General features: G+C 36.2%; 1 protein-coding gene across 5 annotated transcripts in view; it reads right to left on the bottom strand.

Annotated features, from left to right (window-relative positions):
* Window positions 1-16,189, bottom strand: part of PAK6 (p21 (RAC1) activated kinase 6) — a 59,819-nt gene that overhangs the window by 23,228 nt on the left and 20,402 nt on the right. For 2 of the 5 annotated variants that reach the window (XM_072427492.1, XM_072427491.1), the window contains exon 2: window positions 12,678-12,793. The exons of 1 other annotated variant lie outside the window; for it this stretch is intronic. The gene's annotated coding sequence lies outside the window, so the exon portion shown is untranslated. Of the gene's footprint in view, window positions 1-9,781; window positions 9,919-11,885; window positions 11,987-12,677; window positions 12,794-16,189 lie in introns of those variants that run through there. 2 more of the 5 variants (XM_072427493.1, XM_072427494.1) reach the window with 2 other exon arrangements.

Raw genomic sequence — 16,189 nt, 5'->3', positions numbered from 1 at the left:
AGGTGGACCTGTGGTGGCCTGAAATATTGTGGCAGCAGAAGATGAATACAGTTACCTAGTACCATTTACTAATCTTACGATATGCCCCAAGAAGCTCATGAAAATTGATGGAAGTGGCAGGAGGACTCCTATTAATTGGTGCTGCAGAGGAAAAACTTTACATTTGTTATTTTGAAGACTACCAATGGTACCTGAAGGCACCTCTAGGTGTTTAAATGTATCTTCTGTTTTCTATTCATAAAGTTTAAACACTTTAACCATTTTCTTGCATTTGACTTTGCTAATCCATTGCACAGTTCTTTTTGGAAATATTTTTATTTTGGAGGGGTTTTTTTATTTTTTTTATCAGAATGTCATGAAATAGCACTACCTGGTTATTTTATTTCTTGTTAAAGTATATCTAAATCCATAACATTATTTTTAGTTTTAGCATAAGAAATAGAAAAACCCTATCATCTTCGTTTTTGCTTTCTGTGTTCCATTGGGTCTACTTTCTATGCTTCCTGTTGCAGTTACATAAACCCCAAAACAAGATATAGAGACCACAAGATCTCTTCACTTCTACTTAATACCATTAGTTAGTAAAATTTTTGGATTTCCCATCACTATGTCCCAGGAACTTTGTTACCCATGCCAAAATAGGAGGATGAATTTCCCCCATTATAGATATTGACAGCACAAGATTTGACTTAGTTTTAGTTAAAGTTTAGTTAAATATCTTAAAATCGAACAAAGGTTTTAAATCAGCTTAAAATATGTATCAGAGTTGGCAACATCCTGTGTCTCAAAAACTGGTCACCTGCCAGTAACACCTACTTCTTGTACCACATATCATCAGTAGGTGTCTATGAAATATTGCTTTTGGACCAAGGGGGCCATGGGAAACTCCTATTTGTATCATTCAAGCTCTCCCTTAAAGTGGAAGTTCTGTTTGAAAATATAAGATTAGGCAGGGCCTTGTTGCAGACAGAACCAGCCCTGTTGGCAATAAAACTTCTTCTGAAGAAGTTTAGCACAGGTCAGCATAAACATTCCTGGTGCATCCCCTGAGGCTTCTGGGACTGAATCAACTCCCGTGTAATTGCATGGGATTTAGCTTCTTTTGGGGCCCAACCTGGCCACCCCAGGTTTCTCACCGGTAGGACGGATGCGGTCTTTAAGAAATGGATTGAAAAAGGAATTTATCAGGCTGTACACTTAATGCAGCCCCCCTAACTAACCCATTGGAGCAGATTCAAGTGGACCATTCTCTTCCTTGTTTGGATGTCTGGAGGAAGATACAATTTCAACAGTTTATTTCTTTGCTGCCACCTGCATGGGCTTTCCATCGATCCCTCACCCTTTTGGAGAATTTATGTGTAGCTGGAGACCCTTTGGGAGACATGTTATCCTATTTGTATGGAATGCAATTGACGACACGTGATACTCCGACACCCTCTTTTCTGTCCAAATGGGGATCTCAATATTACTTTTACGAGGGAATAGGCAGAACTTATACTACACTATGGGCATAAGGCTTCTATTAGCAACAGATATCAAGGGACAAACTATAAACTGCTCACCGGATGGTACAGGACCCCGGACATACTGCCCAAGATATACCCGCATACGAGTTCAGTATGTTGGAGATGTGGTAAACATACAGGTACTTTAGTACACATTTTCTGGTGTTGCCCCATTTTGACATCTTTTTGGACGGACGTTGCAGAGATTATTCACAAGATGACAGATGTCTCCATAGTGGACAAGCCAGAGCTTGCTCTGCTTCATGTATCTGCAATGTAGAGGAAGCGATATAAAATTTCCTTACTGCATCATTTACTGAATGTGGCTAAGGCATGTATCCCACCATTGTGGAAACACACTGCTCCACCTACGCTTAAGCAATGGGTTTGCCAGAGTGAATGATATACAATATATGGAGGAACTGATGAAATCAGAGGATCAGCCATCACACAGGCCAGTGTGCACCTGGTTCTACTTGGATGAATGTAAGAGCTCTACTGACAATGTACAGTTGCTTCGCCCACCTTCCTAAGATTCCAGATGATCCCCATGTCATTCCTTACCACTACCTACCTCTCCCTCTACCCCTCCCCCATCTTCCTTTTCCCTCTTTCTCTGCTGCTTTCCCTATTCTCCCTTTTCTTTTTGTCCTTCTTTCTCTATGTTCTAAATTGTTTTTACTTTTGAAAATTGGAAACCAACAAAGTCTGAATTTTGTTCATTTGCACATCATTGAAGGGTGTTCGTTGATTAAGTGTTTTTCAATATAAACTGTTACATATAACTGTGGTTTATTGTTTATGTATTCCTCATTTTTCTATGTACTCCACTGTGAATGTGCATTCTCCATTGTGCTAAATATATAAAAAATAAATTTTCATGATGTCCTAATATATTTTGTCTGCATAATTTTCTGTGTATGTCCAATTTGTTGGTTGCTTATAAAAATACCATTAAAAAAATTGCCATGAGGCAGGTAAGGTTATTTTATTGAATGAGAAACTAAAATCGCTTGTCCCTTCTGCAATAAAACACCTGCCTAGCTGCAATTTTTATTTCTAGAGTCTAGTTCCACATTAAGGGATTTCCCAATCTGCATACCATTTGCAGTTATCGTGCATGCCATCTTTGTAATTGTATGTTCAGCAGTGAATAAAAGTGAAGTCCAACAGTCACAAGGGTGGATATGCCCTTTTATTCTGTTTTTAGCAATTCTAAAGAGTATAGAACACTGATAAAAGGAAATTATACATATTCACTTATAATTGTGGATTCTAGGTTTTACCAACTGAAGACAAAGAATCTGCTTGGCATTTATATCAATGAATCACCACAGCAACAGAAAATACATGTGAAAAGAGGAAGAGGCTTTATCTTTAATGATGACCTTGAAAAGGTCGGACAATGCACTGAGCTGCTGCAGTAACCAGGATGATGTATTGTTGCCTAAATACCCACAGAATGTATAGATATTGCAGTATACATTTTACTGGAAAAATAATTTTCACCAACAAGGCATTACAGAATTCTGTGGTCATTTATTGGAGGAAGCAGCAATGAATATGCAGAGTAATATACATTTAATTACCATGCAGATTATTACTATACCACTGAAAAAATTGGAAAAACTAGCAACGCAGACTAGGATTCTTTTTATACTGTGGCCCATATCAGCCAACTTGTATTTTCCTGAGAAGGATCTAAATTTTGCATTATGCCCTATACTTATAATCATTACTTCTAATTATCATCCTCTTTTATTGGGACTAATAGCCAAGTAAAGAGTGAGCAACAAAAAAAAAAAACAAACATATCTTTATGATGTCCCAGAAATGTCATCCATGCCAATGTTGTATCTATCCATACTTTCCACTGACAGAGATTTTGATCATTAAAACAATCAAGATTTTTACTATTGGCCAAAAATACCAGAATTTTTAAAATGTTATCTGGGCTTATCCATTTTTTTTCACTCTTTTAATTTACCATTTATTATTCATTTAGTGAATAATACACTAGGCCAATTGTGCAGATTGACGGAGCCAGGGCTGTCATTGTGGGTGGGGGGAGACAAATGGTGCTTCTGTACCGGGCTCCAATCAAAAGACTGACTTGACCTTTGCTATTTTGTAACTTTTATAAGTGTTTGGGCCAAGGAAGTTTGCCTGGTATGGGCCCCCAAATATCTGATGGCAGCCCTGGGGCAGTTTATAAACCTGCCCAGAAATTATCCACAACAACATGGGGAACACTGAAACTCCAAACTTTATAGGCACTCTGGTGCTGCAAGGTTGGCAAGCTGGAGTGACTAATTTTTCAGACTAAGATCATTTTCAAGAAAGTCCAAAAGCATCTTTATCTTAGTTGCCTCGTCTACTACTCTTATTTATCAATCAATAATGTATTGGAGGTGAACAAAGGCAGACATGTTCAGGCTGTGCAACAATGCAAGTAAGATCCTTTTTTATCCTATTTTCCTTCATGACAAGATTTGCCTGTAAGCCAAGCCACTCATACTCATGAAATAAGAACTATTGACTTAAATGTTCAAATATTGAATAGCCAATAACTAACTTTATAACCATGGTTTTTTTTAGCTAGGCTGTGAATTTGCATACATACTTACATATTCCATTCCATAAAAAAAAACCTTTAAACCCTTTGAACCTTTAATATATAGCTGATTCAGAAGAAGACTAAGCAAAACCTCAGAATGTGATGCAATTTACTTCCTTTCTGATGCCCACAATCATTTCACTACCCAGAACAACGTTTTCTTTTAAAGTATAAAAATTAGGGCCGAGCACCTTCTATCTTTAAAAATGTAAAGGTTGTTTAAGAATAACCAGGCTTTTAAAAACTGCCACTTTAGTGAATCTTTGTCTGGCATGTTAACACTCCAAGAATATATATATCAAGTGATTGCTGGCAGCATGCTGCTCATTCTGTTGCTATAATTATGCTATAATTACAATTTAGACATTTAATTACTCTTCCAGAAATAATTTTAGGAGGTATTTTTAGTAAATCTGCTTTGCTATTTATTTTTTAAAAAGGTTATATGAATGACATTAGTATATTCAGTTTTAAAAAATGCAAATAAACATTTCACGTATTAATATAACAAGAACAAGGATGCATAGATTCCTGTTGAAACAATGTTTTATCTTCAGATTTAGAATTACACTTGAACCCGATCAAACATACACTTTATGCCAGAGATTTTATGAATTTAAACACTTTCTAAAGCAGTTAATTTGGTGATGGATGCCATTGAGGGTTGGTAACAGAAAAGTTCCGGGAAGATATAAAGAAACACCAATTGAGATAGCTGTGTTGCAGTAACATGGGGTAAAACATATATTTCCCAAAAATGCAGTGTGTGTTGAAGTGCTATTCAAATTTAAATGGCAGCCTAATGCACTGTACCACAGTGCCAAAAGACAAAGCAACACACTTTAAAGCTATGGCACCTTTATGTTATCTTTCAAAATAATTTCCAAAGATTGTAGAAGAAAAGAAGACTGTGCAGACAGCACTATTTATTTCTATGAAGAAGAGGGGATGAGAGGGAAGCACCCTGCTACATCATCTACTATAAGAAATGACAGTGGCAATCCACAGTTCGTAATTTAGTAATCCACTATGGTAGACCACTAAATGACTGAGGATCAATGTACACATGCTAGATTTTCACTCGATCACGACTGTTCATCTCAGACTACGATAATCAAGTGTGTGTACACAGCATGGTAATGTGTTACTTTAATGTAGGTATGTAAGAGTATTGAATAGTGTTTAAATAATAATATATATTCATTAGAGTTTAAAGTTTATGTAACAACAATGAATTTCTCACTTTTTCCTGTTAAAAACATAACTGAATATGTTTTATCTGTTCATGCATTAAATACCTGTTGACACTGCCAAACATTGTTGTTTGTTATGTGCAATCAACAATATAATTCTGAAGAACTGATTTAATTTTCACCCATACTGCTGCTGCTAAGTTACCCCCAAAAATACAGTACAGTTGTAACCTAGGACAGAAAAAGTCTTACTGGCTGGATAAAAATAAAGGGAAAAAAGCCCTCAAAAAGAAAACTCATTAATTCATAGTTACATAGTAGGTTAGGTTGAAAAAAGACATAAATCCAGCAAGTTCAACCACTAGGGAATAAACATGTCCCAGATAAAAAATACCCTTTAAGATAGCTGGTCCAGAGGAAGGCAGAAAAAACCCTGGTACAACTTGCTTCAACAGGGGAAAAGATTTCTTCCTGATTCCATCATATCATATCTAAAACTACGTAGACACACTGGATGATTTTTGCTTACGAAAAACAGTTGTGCTGTTCTTGGGTAAAAATCTAGGATGGTCCCGTAACATTGTTCATCAATTCACCCTAATGAAAGATCATTTCCAGCTACATAAATCTGACATCTATCTGACATATGTATAGGGATTAAGGACTGTTAATCTGCAGTATAATGTATTTTGGTTCTTGAGATTAGATACAAAAATGTAACTAGTTAATTAATCAGGTTTAGCTATCTGAATCAGCCTTAATATGCATTTCATGTAATCTCCTGCCCTAGAGCTTGAAGATCTGGTTGTTCCTGTTTAACGCTCAAGTTTTTTTACCCCAATGTGGCCAGCAATAATTAGTGAATTATTTTGTTTTATTTCCTTCTTTTTTATTTTTAGTAAAGTTTTAAAACTTCAAATCCCTCCATACTTGAAGGACACAGATAGGGGTTTATTAGAGCTGAAGGTAGAACAGTTGTATTATTACCAAGTTTTTGGCAAATATGATATAATACACGGGTATTTGTTTTTGATTGTGTCATCTCGTTTTATCACCACCTCCTCCTTTATTACAGTGATGGCCCATTTATATCTAGGTGGTAAAAAAGCTGCATACATTAACATGCATTTATTAAGACAACCTGTTAAAAATGGGCTACCAATGCACCCTAACACACCCTAAGAAAAATTAAAAAAAAGCATAGGACTCTTTTTTTCATAATGCATTTTCGTTTAAAGTTACCACAATGGAGAGGTTTAAATGGACCCAAAACAATACAACGCTAAGCTAAAAACTAAAAATACCAAACCAAACTTTTAACTCTACCTAAAAAAAAGTGATAGTTGAAAGTGTATAGTGGCAAATAAATATTCTGCCCCTTTAAATAATAATTTCATATGCATTATACCACCCTAAATCTAAACTACAACCCTTCAGTCATTCAACCATATAAAGTCCATACGCACCTTTGGAGGTAAATGTCATAGAAAGCACTGATAAATATAATGCACTATATCCTTTCCAGATATCTGCCTCTGTGTGATGAATGGAGAACAGGGAGTCTAATAATTATCCCTAGAAATAATAATGTTCACCTTTTTACAGTACAAAACAGATGACGGATCGAGTAATGACGCCTGTTTTTTCAGCAACCCTCACATTAGCAATGACCCAGGCAGTCATCATTGGACTCCAGAAGTTGAAGCTACAGTGAACATTTTACAACTTGCACTGTTTGTTTTGACAAAAATTATATGACTGCAGGGCTGCCTTTCCCTGCATGAATAATGGAAGGAAAACATTCCATACTGCGACTCTTTCAACAAGTACTGTCACTATACCATCAGTCAAATGAATGAGCCACGTGAACAGCAATAGATAACAAGGAACATCTACACAAAAGGCTTTATCTGAAGTGAATGCTGTACTCTATACCGTACATTACATCATTATTATAGCTTGTTACTGCTATTCATTTATAATTTAGGATATACAGTTTGGAAGAATAAAAAAAATATATTTAACCAACTTTTGGCTGCCATTAGGAATAGAAGCCTACATGTGTTGGCATTCTAAGTTGTGAACATTAAATCTCAAGGCCAATCTATTTCTTGATATTAGGTAGCATGAGAAAGATTAAAACCTCAGGTCAGAATTTTCCTGCTATGGGGGGTTATGTTAGAGAGATTTGCCATCATTTTTGTCCTGCTGACAACATTTTACCAAATAATAAGTTAGGAAAAATCTGCAACAGCTACGAGGACAGACATAAAAATGTGTTTTATAGAAGAGTAGGGGAGACTAGATTTTTTATTATGTCCAAAATGCAAACTTTCCTTTAATTTCAGTCTGGTAAATACAGTACAGAAAAGAGGAAAAAAAACCCTCTAATAGAGCCCCAAAAAGACCAGTGGTTCTAATCTACAAAACACCATTCAAAATTGGAAGGAAAAGTTTTTGAGTTGACAAACACCAAGCATAAAATGTATTCCACCATTGGCATCTTTCCTGTCTGGATTCAGATATGTGGACTTCAACACCAGAAATTATATTTTGTTTTATTAAATGTTAATAGAATGATATATATGCTCCATCATAAGCAATATGTAAATTGATGCATCTCATTTGGAGGAAACTGTGCACGTAGCTATGTATGACTAGATATTGCTGGCATTGTATAAGTTTTATCACTCATTCTGCTGATGTCACAGAAATGAATGTAAACCTCTACCCATCCTTATGCCATTTATTTCTGCACATGAGCAGCAGCGCATATTATAATGACGTTGATTAATGACAAAACATTGATAAGGGTAAATGTGGTTCAAATAATTTAGCAGCCATAAACATTAAATAATTATTGCTCAATTTGTCCCGTTTCACTGTCAAGTGTCACTAGTCATTACCTATCACACCTGCCACCCTGTGTCTTTCTGAGATTTTAGGACCCTCGTCATAGCACAAGTACCTAGGCATTAGTAAGCCCTATATACTAAACTTTAAAGACAAAAAGCTATGCTAGCCCTGCAACCAAGTTCCAATAAAGGCAATGCAATGTAGCATGCATGCATAAGCATTGGGAAATTGCAGTTGTTCTAAATTGAGTGCAAAAAAAAAAGCCAATAACTTTAACCACTAATTCTTTATTTAAGGATTTGCCTAAACCTCCTATTAAGCTAAGTCAAATTCTCAAACGCAAAAGACGGCAATGGAAACAAGACTTAGCCATAGCCCCAATATGTACCTACCCATAAATTTTATCACCTAGTACTTATAATGAGGAAACCGTATTACACATATAAAAATGTAGAAATATTAATGAAAATGTAGAAAGACTAGGTAATGTGCCAAATAATGAAAAAATAAAAATCTTGTAGTTCTCAGAGAAAGCAAAGCACTCAGCCACCAATGCTTACAAGTTCTGTGTTTAGAACAATTTAAATATATGCTAAAAACACATATAAAATAGTGCACCATCTGATAAAAAGGCCACATATATTGGGCATATTAAGTAAAGAAAGCCAGATACATTATATATAAAAGCACATAATAAAGCTCTATTAACCACACATACCTGGCCCATTCTGTTTGCCATTTGTGTCACTAGATGTTGTGTATTGTTCTCTGTTATAAAGTGAACCTTTCTCCTTTATCTACCACTTTCTGTTGAGTGGCTACTCTCCCTGTACAGTTCAACAGGAATGTAAAAGAATCTTGAAGCAGAATGGTGCAATTTAGGAGAGGTCAGCTGCAGGTCAAATGCACATGTAAATGAACTGTAAATAATATTAGATGCGTCTCAAACAGATTTCAAACGCATTTAGTAGCAGCTGGGATTAGCTCCTGGGTGCAGTAGTTATAAGCGTCTCCTTTAGAGAATATGCTGGACATGAATGCCAAAGTTTACCAACTTTAAAATGTTAGATGTCCATAACATACAGCAGGGAAAAAGTAAAGTGCAAAGTCAGCAAACTTTTAGGACATCTAAACCCCCATATACACTTTAAAAAGCAATGACCTCTTTAGAAGACATACTTTATACAGTGTGCCAAGGAGAGTCAAATAAAGCAGCTCAGGTGAGAAGAGTCCTCATAAATGGTTCCAACTAGGTCACGCTGCATAGCTTAGTACTGCAATTACAACATAGCTTTCCATTTGTTCACAACAGCACTCAATGGATATAACAATAAAAATGTCTATTTTCACATATTGTGCTTTCTGGAAAAAAAGTATTTTTACAATGAACAGGAAAATTTCAATGTAAAGAAGCCAAGTGTAAAAGCACACAGTCAGCCTTTCACCTACAGCACGACTCCTGGGATTTCCCATACTAAAAATGAAATCTTCACTGTGCTCTTTGTACTAATCAGACATGAAACATGTAACTAGCAGAGTTCAGCAATATTTACCAATGCAAAATAATGCAGGATAACATGCAGCCTGCAAAAAGTAAGAGCGAGACTTACCTGAATAGCGTAGCCACTGCCTGATCACTCATGTGAAATAATCCACTCACTGTAAGGAAAGTTTGAACAGACAAGAACAGAGGAGGGAGAGAGCGCGGGAGAATGGGGTGGAGAGAGGAAACCTGACATGTTTGTACAATCATTTTTTTTTACCTGGCTAGGAGTTTGATTACAGGGTGGGGCCTATCTGACACAGGTAGAAGAACCTTGAAGATGTATGACTATCAGCTATGCACTGCTAAAGGATCAGTTCTATGGCTGGGAGGTCAGTGTACAGTCACTGAAACAAAGACCTATAGGTAAAGACAAATATTTATGGCAAACAAGATTGATCCTCTGTGAAATGGCGTGTAGGTGGAGGAGATTAAGAGATAGCTTGGATGGCTGAGAACAACTACATTTAGACCAGCTCTGCTTAAACTGAGAGCTTAGTTGGACATCATTTAGGATAAATTACTTGACTGTCTCTTGCTTATGCTGCTCATAAGATTTACCCATGGTAATTTGTGTCTTTACTGGGCCTCAAAAGGTCAAAAGTCACTTGACTGCTTTGCATTTAATGATGGTGAGTTACTTCCAGGATGTGGAGAGTAGGCTCCATTACAAGTCAGACCAAGGAGAAGATTTAAAAGTGCAGCATGCTCAACTCCAATGCTTATCTCAGTCATTTCCATGTTATCCTAGTATCCAGTGAGATATGAGATCCATATTTGCAAAAAAAAAAAAAAACATTGTTCTCTAAATCAGTGTATGTTTTTTCCTTTTTTAAGATTAGATTTGCTACTGGAATCTTCAGCATCTGCCATTCTTGGGGGGCTCAAATAGTGAGTTATGTGGTTCTGCCCTGGGCTGCTACATCACTGCGAGAATAACTAGCTATGTACTAGTTCTCAGGTGGAACAAGGACACAAGGGGTATTGTAGGCATCATAAACCCCGAGAAAGTGTTGGATGCTGAATAGCTCTGCAGAAGAGCAAATTTAAAGGTGTTTATTCTATATATATATATATATATATATATATTGTGATTTAGCCTAACTACATGAAAATACAGGAACCCTCTGGGCTTTCTCACTAAGATTACAGCATTTGGAATGGTCAATGAGAGTATAATTTTCAGCTTCAGTTATTGAACTCCTCAAACAGGCTACACCTTCACCTACTGAATAAAATAAAAATACATATATTTATATGCAGCATTTCATAAATTTTACATAAATCTTTTGTTTTGATATCTTATCCTTGATCATTTTTAAAAGACAAATATATAAATGTTTAAAAGCATATCTAAACCCAAAAGCAGAAATGTAGTATATTGCAGTTTTCCAGGCCTTAAGATGTGGTGGCTTTTTTCATTTTTTTTTCTTTATTCCCACTTTGGCATCCCACCAGTAAGGCTGCGCACACACGTGCAATAATTATCGTTGAAAATGAACGACTAATGACCATTCGTCCGATAATCGTTAACAAAAAAAGTGCACAATGACTGGCCAATAACGCCGATGAACGAGGATTGTCGCTGGAAACGAAACGACCGCCCCGGCGGATCTGATTGGGCAACAATCGTTCACAATCTATTGTGTGTATGTTCAGTGATCGTGGATGGTTCTGCAGTACACTTTCTCCTTCACATGTCACTTCCTACATCTTTCAAACAATCGTATCTAGTCTGTGTACAATATTGGTGGATTATATTTAAACAATCGTATCGTTACAGCATGTACAGAATTGTGCAAAATACGGTTGTTCAAAATAATTGTGCATAATCGTTGATCTGTCGTTAGTCGTTCGTTTTCTGAAGACAATTATTGCACCTGTGTGCTTAGCTTAACACATTTCATATCAGTCTGTTGTTCCTGACAACACCCTATTGTATTACATTGGAAGTGTGATAGGATTACCTACTACCTTCCCCCTTTTCAACTCCCTAACATAATGAGTAGTAGTACAAAGAGAAAACCATGAATAATACCTCTGATAGACAACTATTAATTGAACCAACCCTATATTTCTAGATATTTTGTCACTTTAAACAGATATAGCAAACACTTTCAATTATATGTTTAAAAGATCAAAGATAGCACAAAAGAAAAGTTAATTTGTACCCTTTAAAAGTTTAAAGTGTTTCCAGTGTAGACTGCTGTAATTAGTGTCTGCAGTTTAGACAGGGTCACATTCCTCTGCAGCAGGTAGGAAGAACAATTAACTGGAAAAAGCAAAATGTACTGGTGTCAGATTCACAGGTTTTATAAACAGTGCACATAGCACAAACCTAATGAGACTTAACAGCTCTACTGATCCCACGTGTACCTTCCTACAGGATATTCTACGTTTGTGTCACACCATCCCATGACTCATTTGAAGACTATGGAATTCAACAAAAAGTATGGATGTGGATGACCCAGTTTGGTTAGTGGATAAAATGCTGACTCGTCAGAGAGTAAACATGAATCTGAGATGACTCAGGTCTTTCTTGTTAACAAGAAAAAGACCGGATCCATGACTTTGTGCAGACTTGTTTTACCCGTTCCACATGACTCACTTCCATACAAAAAGACAGTAAAATCTAGAGCAATCATATAGGTATTATGGATATATCCCTCTACACAGGCAGGATAAAGGGGATTAATCTTTGTCACAGTCAACTGATTACAAATGTGGGATTATGGATGTGGTGACCAGAAAAAAAAAAAGAACAGAAAGAGTTGTTCTATACCAACAAGACCACTTTATGGCCAGGATTATTAAGAAGCCACTCACAGCGTGATATCATAATATCTGAAAATAAAATCTGGATATCTAACGCTGTGGTATTAGCCTTTTGGAGAATTTCGGGAACTAATCACATACTTTCATGCACCTTTACATAATATAGGATTTTTTTTTGACCACACTACCTGCTGTGAAGGTTAGAAATCAGTTCCCAGTAGATGAATTTAAGATGTCAATCAAGGCACTTTGTTGATGGCAACAGACTTCCCGGTTGGTTAGAGTTGCATTGTATTTGCCAAGTCTAGAGCAGAGAAAAACGTTATTTAGCAGGTTATGCTACAGACCCCATACGATTTGTAATATTACATTTATTTCCATACACAACATCTCAATTTTATTACAGGTACAAAATCACGTTTTTACAGTTCCAACTCTCAAATCGGCACTCCATTTTTTGTTTCTCAGTTGTACTAGAACAGGGGTGCCCACACTTTTTTGGTTTGCGAACTACTTTTTAAATGACCAAGTCAAAATGATCTACCAACAATAAAAACGGGGACTTAATAACTCCTGTGCGCGGTAGAGTTTATTTTGAAAGGCAGGGCTCCGCAATCTACTCACGTTGCCTTTGCGATCCACCGGTAGATCCCACCCATTGGGCACCCCTGTACTGGAACATAACTAGTTACTTACTGTTTACTAGTTTTTAGTGTCTTGCCTACTTACCATTATGTATTAACAGTGTTTAACAGAGCAACACACTAAAAGATTTCACAATATAATGGATTTGCCTTCAGCATTTCAGGCTGTTATAAACCTGATCTAGATTAATGTTTATGGGTACAGCATAGCATTGCTCAATTTTGCTTTAATAAAAAACAAACCTGTATATGATTAATTGAGTTTTGATAGATTATTATCCAAATTCATTAGTGTGTGTTTACCAACCCTGTGTTTGTAATCCGAGACAGCAGACCGCAATGGTTTTGCATACACCTGGACTTTTTCGTATTTATTTTTTAAAATTCTAGCCTTATCTTTTTCTGACCCACCTATTTTTGTCTTTGTTGCTTGATAAAAACTGTGCGGCTTTTTAAATTTTATCCCCACTGTGTTTTTATAGGACATTGCAGAAATCATATTTTCTGATTGTAATGACACCCAGACTCCTACAAGACCCAGTGATCATCATAGACACGCTCACTTCTTAGGGGATTATGTGTTACACATGATGCTAAGGATTTCTTTAAAGCCAATTTCATCTAGATAGGAAACAGCTACAGGGCCTATCCCCTCATTATGAAAATGTAATCCTTTATTCAAAGCATGCTGTCCTACACTCACCATAAATGTATTCAATTCCAAGCCTGAATGTATCCACTATTGTAAATATACAGTATACACAATTTTATAAGCCTGCTTCCGAATTTCGGAACCGAGCAAACGATATAAAGGTGCAAGCTTAGAAATGATCCCTCCCACCTGGTTAGGAACTTTAGAGCATATATGGAGTAAATATCTTGCCATTTAAAACTTTGCGTGCTGTACTCAATCATGCAAGAATAACTGCAAATACCTAACTTTTCCTGATTTGGAGGGACTGTCCCTTTTTTAGATCGTTCAGACCCTCTTTTTTCATACCCATTTCCTATGCCCTGAAAATTGGGGAGGGGATAATATTTGCTTATGTGCCCCTCTTCTCCATCTCCAAGAGTTGGGAGGTTTGCTTGCACATATGAATTTAAAGTAATTCACATACAATTACACTGCTTTCAGCTATTTTCACCCGGGCATGCATATAGCGTCAATTTTTATTACTTTTAATTACTTTTTTTTTAGGCAATGTGTACAAGTTACAAAACAACATTATTAGGTTATTTTCCCTTACTGGTACTTCTTGTCAGATATTTCATATCTCTAAAAGAGCTAATGTATTGAAATTATATATTTTTTCTACAGTGCACTAGTTTGTAAAAGTTTGTTTGCAGTAGATTCTGCAGATGGTTTTTGCTTCCGGTCACTAGGCACAGTAACACACTACGGTCAGCAGTTCATGTAAGATAATGGAAAATCAATAAACATACATCTAACAAGAATATAAGTGCAAAGTATGGCCTCTTATCTCCCGCCTTTTTTTCAAAGACGTATTTTTCTTTCTGCCAGACAGCAGAAAATAAAATCTCAGATAAGCAAAAAGGATTGGCTCATTAACCGACTGCTTTCCAAAAGAATTATTTATAATATTAGTAATTATGAAACACATGGCATATTTGTAATCATTTAAGTACATGTAACGTAAAATAATTTCTTTAAAATGAAATTCATGTTTTTTTCCTGCTAATAAATGTTCCTCTTTGGAGCCACCTCCTGTCTACATGCATTGACCCCATCAATGGGCATTATTTATTAAAACTCTCCAAGGCTAGAGAGGATACACTTTCATCAATGAAGCTGGGTGATTCAGCAAACCCGGAATGAATTTTTTGCTAGCAAATGATTTGGATCCTGGACCAGATCCATTCCATGTTTGCTGGATCACACAGCTTCACTGATGAAAGTGTATCTTCACCAGTCTGATTATAAAATCAGGCCCAATGGCTTCAAGATATTTCTTCTTGTGGGTTTCCTCATTGGATCAACAGTAGAACATGCATTGTGCAAAATGCATTAACACTTGTAATTACTATTCCAAAAAAGTGTGAAAACGCAGGACAAAAATCAAAAGATGAGAACAGGACATTGTCACCATATAACAAACTTGCCATAATAAGAACTCACATGGATCACCATGTTTTATTTATATGAAAGTATCATAAAAAAAGGTAAATTATATAGATTTTGTATTTAGTAGTATTTAGTATTTGTATAGTATTTAATGATTTTAGTACTTTGATACACATCTTTATTGTAATCATTAACTCAAAAAATAAATAGTTTTTATAGACAAAGATCTTTAGAGGGAGGCAATGGCCTGTAAATGCATAACACTCCCATAGACCAAGGGGTAAACTGAGTTCAACTAAAATGGCCATAAAGATAGCAGTTCCCTGGGGTTCTCCAGTACTCTCAGACAGAAGGGAAAGTATTATTGCTGGCTTTTTGCACAGCACACAGGTGCAATGGAAGCTGCCCAGTATTTGAAAAATTTGGCCAAGCACTTGACATTAGAAAGCACATACAGGTTTCCTGGCAGAAAGTACGTTTTTTTTCCACTTATTAAAGGATGTTTTCCCTTGTTGAGATTTTGTTTGGGGAAATCATTGAATTACATTGTTCACACAAACCGTGTTGCCTAAAAATATAAATTGCAGCATTTTTAACAGTAACAGTTGACTTGTGACTTTTACACTTGTAAGTATAACTGCAATTCTTTGTCACAGACGATCTTCAGAACTATTTTCTTGCATAAATATGGTGCAAATCTCTATAGAACGAGAGCTCTCTCTAACCGTCGTGTTTGTACACTTTGAAGCTCAGGACATATTCAAAAAACAAAATCTATCTGTCATTATTTGCTGTATGTAATTACACAATAGACTTGGCCATGGTATCACTATTTGTTCAGCAATATTTATGTCTAAAGCTACGTACACACTTCCAATTATTATCGTTGGAAAACGAACGACAAACGTTCATGCACGATATATATGAACGATCGTATAGCACCGATCCTGCACATAGAGTTAACGACACGATC

This window comes from Pyxicephalus adspersus, chromosome 12 (assembly GCF_032062135.1).
Source record: "Pyxicephalus adspersus chromosome 12, UCB_Pads_2.0, whole genome shotgun sequence".
In the NCBI taxonomy this organism is placed as follows: domain Eukaryota; kingdom Metazoa; phylum Chordata; class Amphibia; order Anura; family Pyxicephalidae; genus Pyxicephalus; species Pyxicephalus adspersus.
Note: the sequence above shows the minus strand (reverse complement) of the source record. Positions and strands in the feature narration are given on the sequence as shown.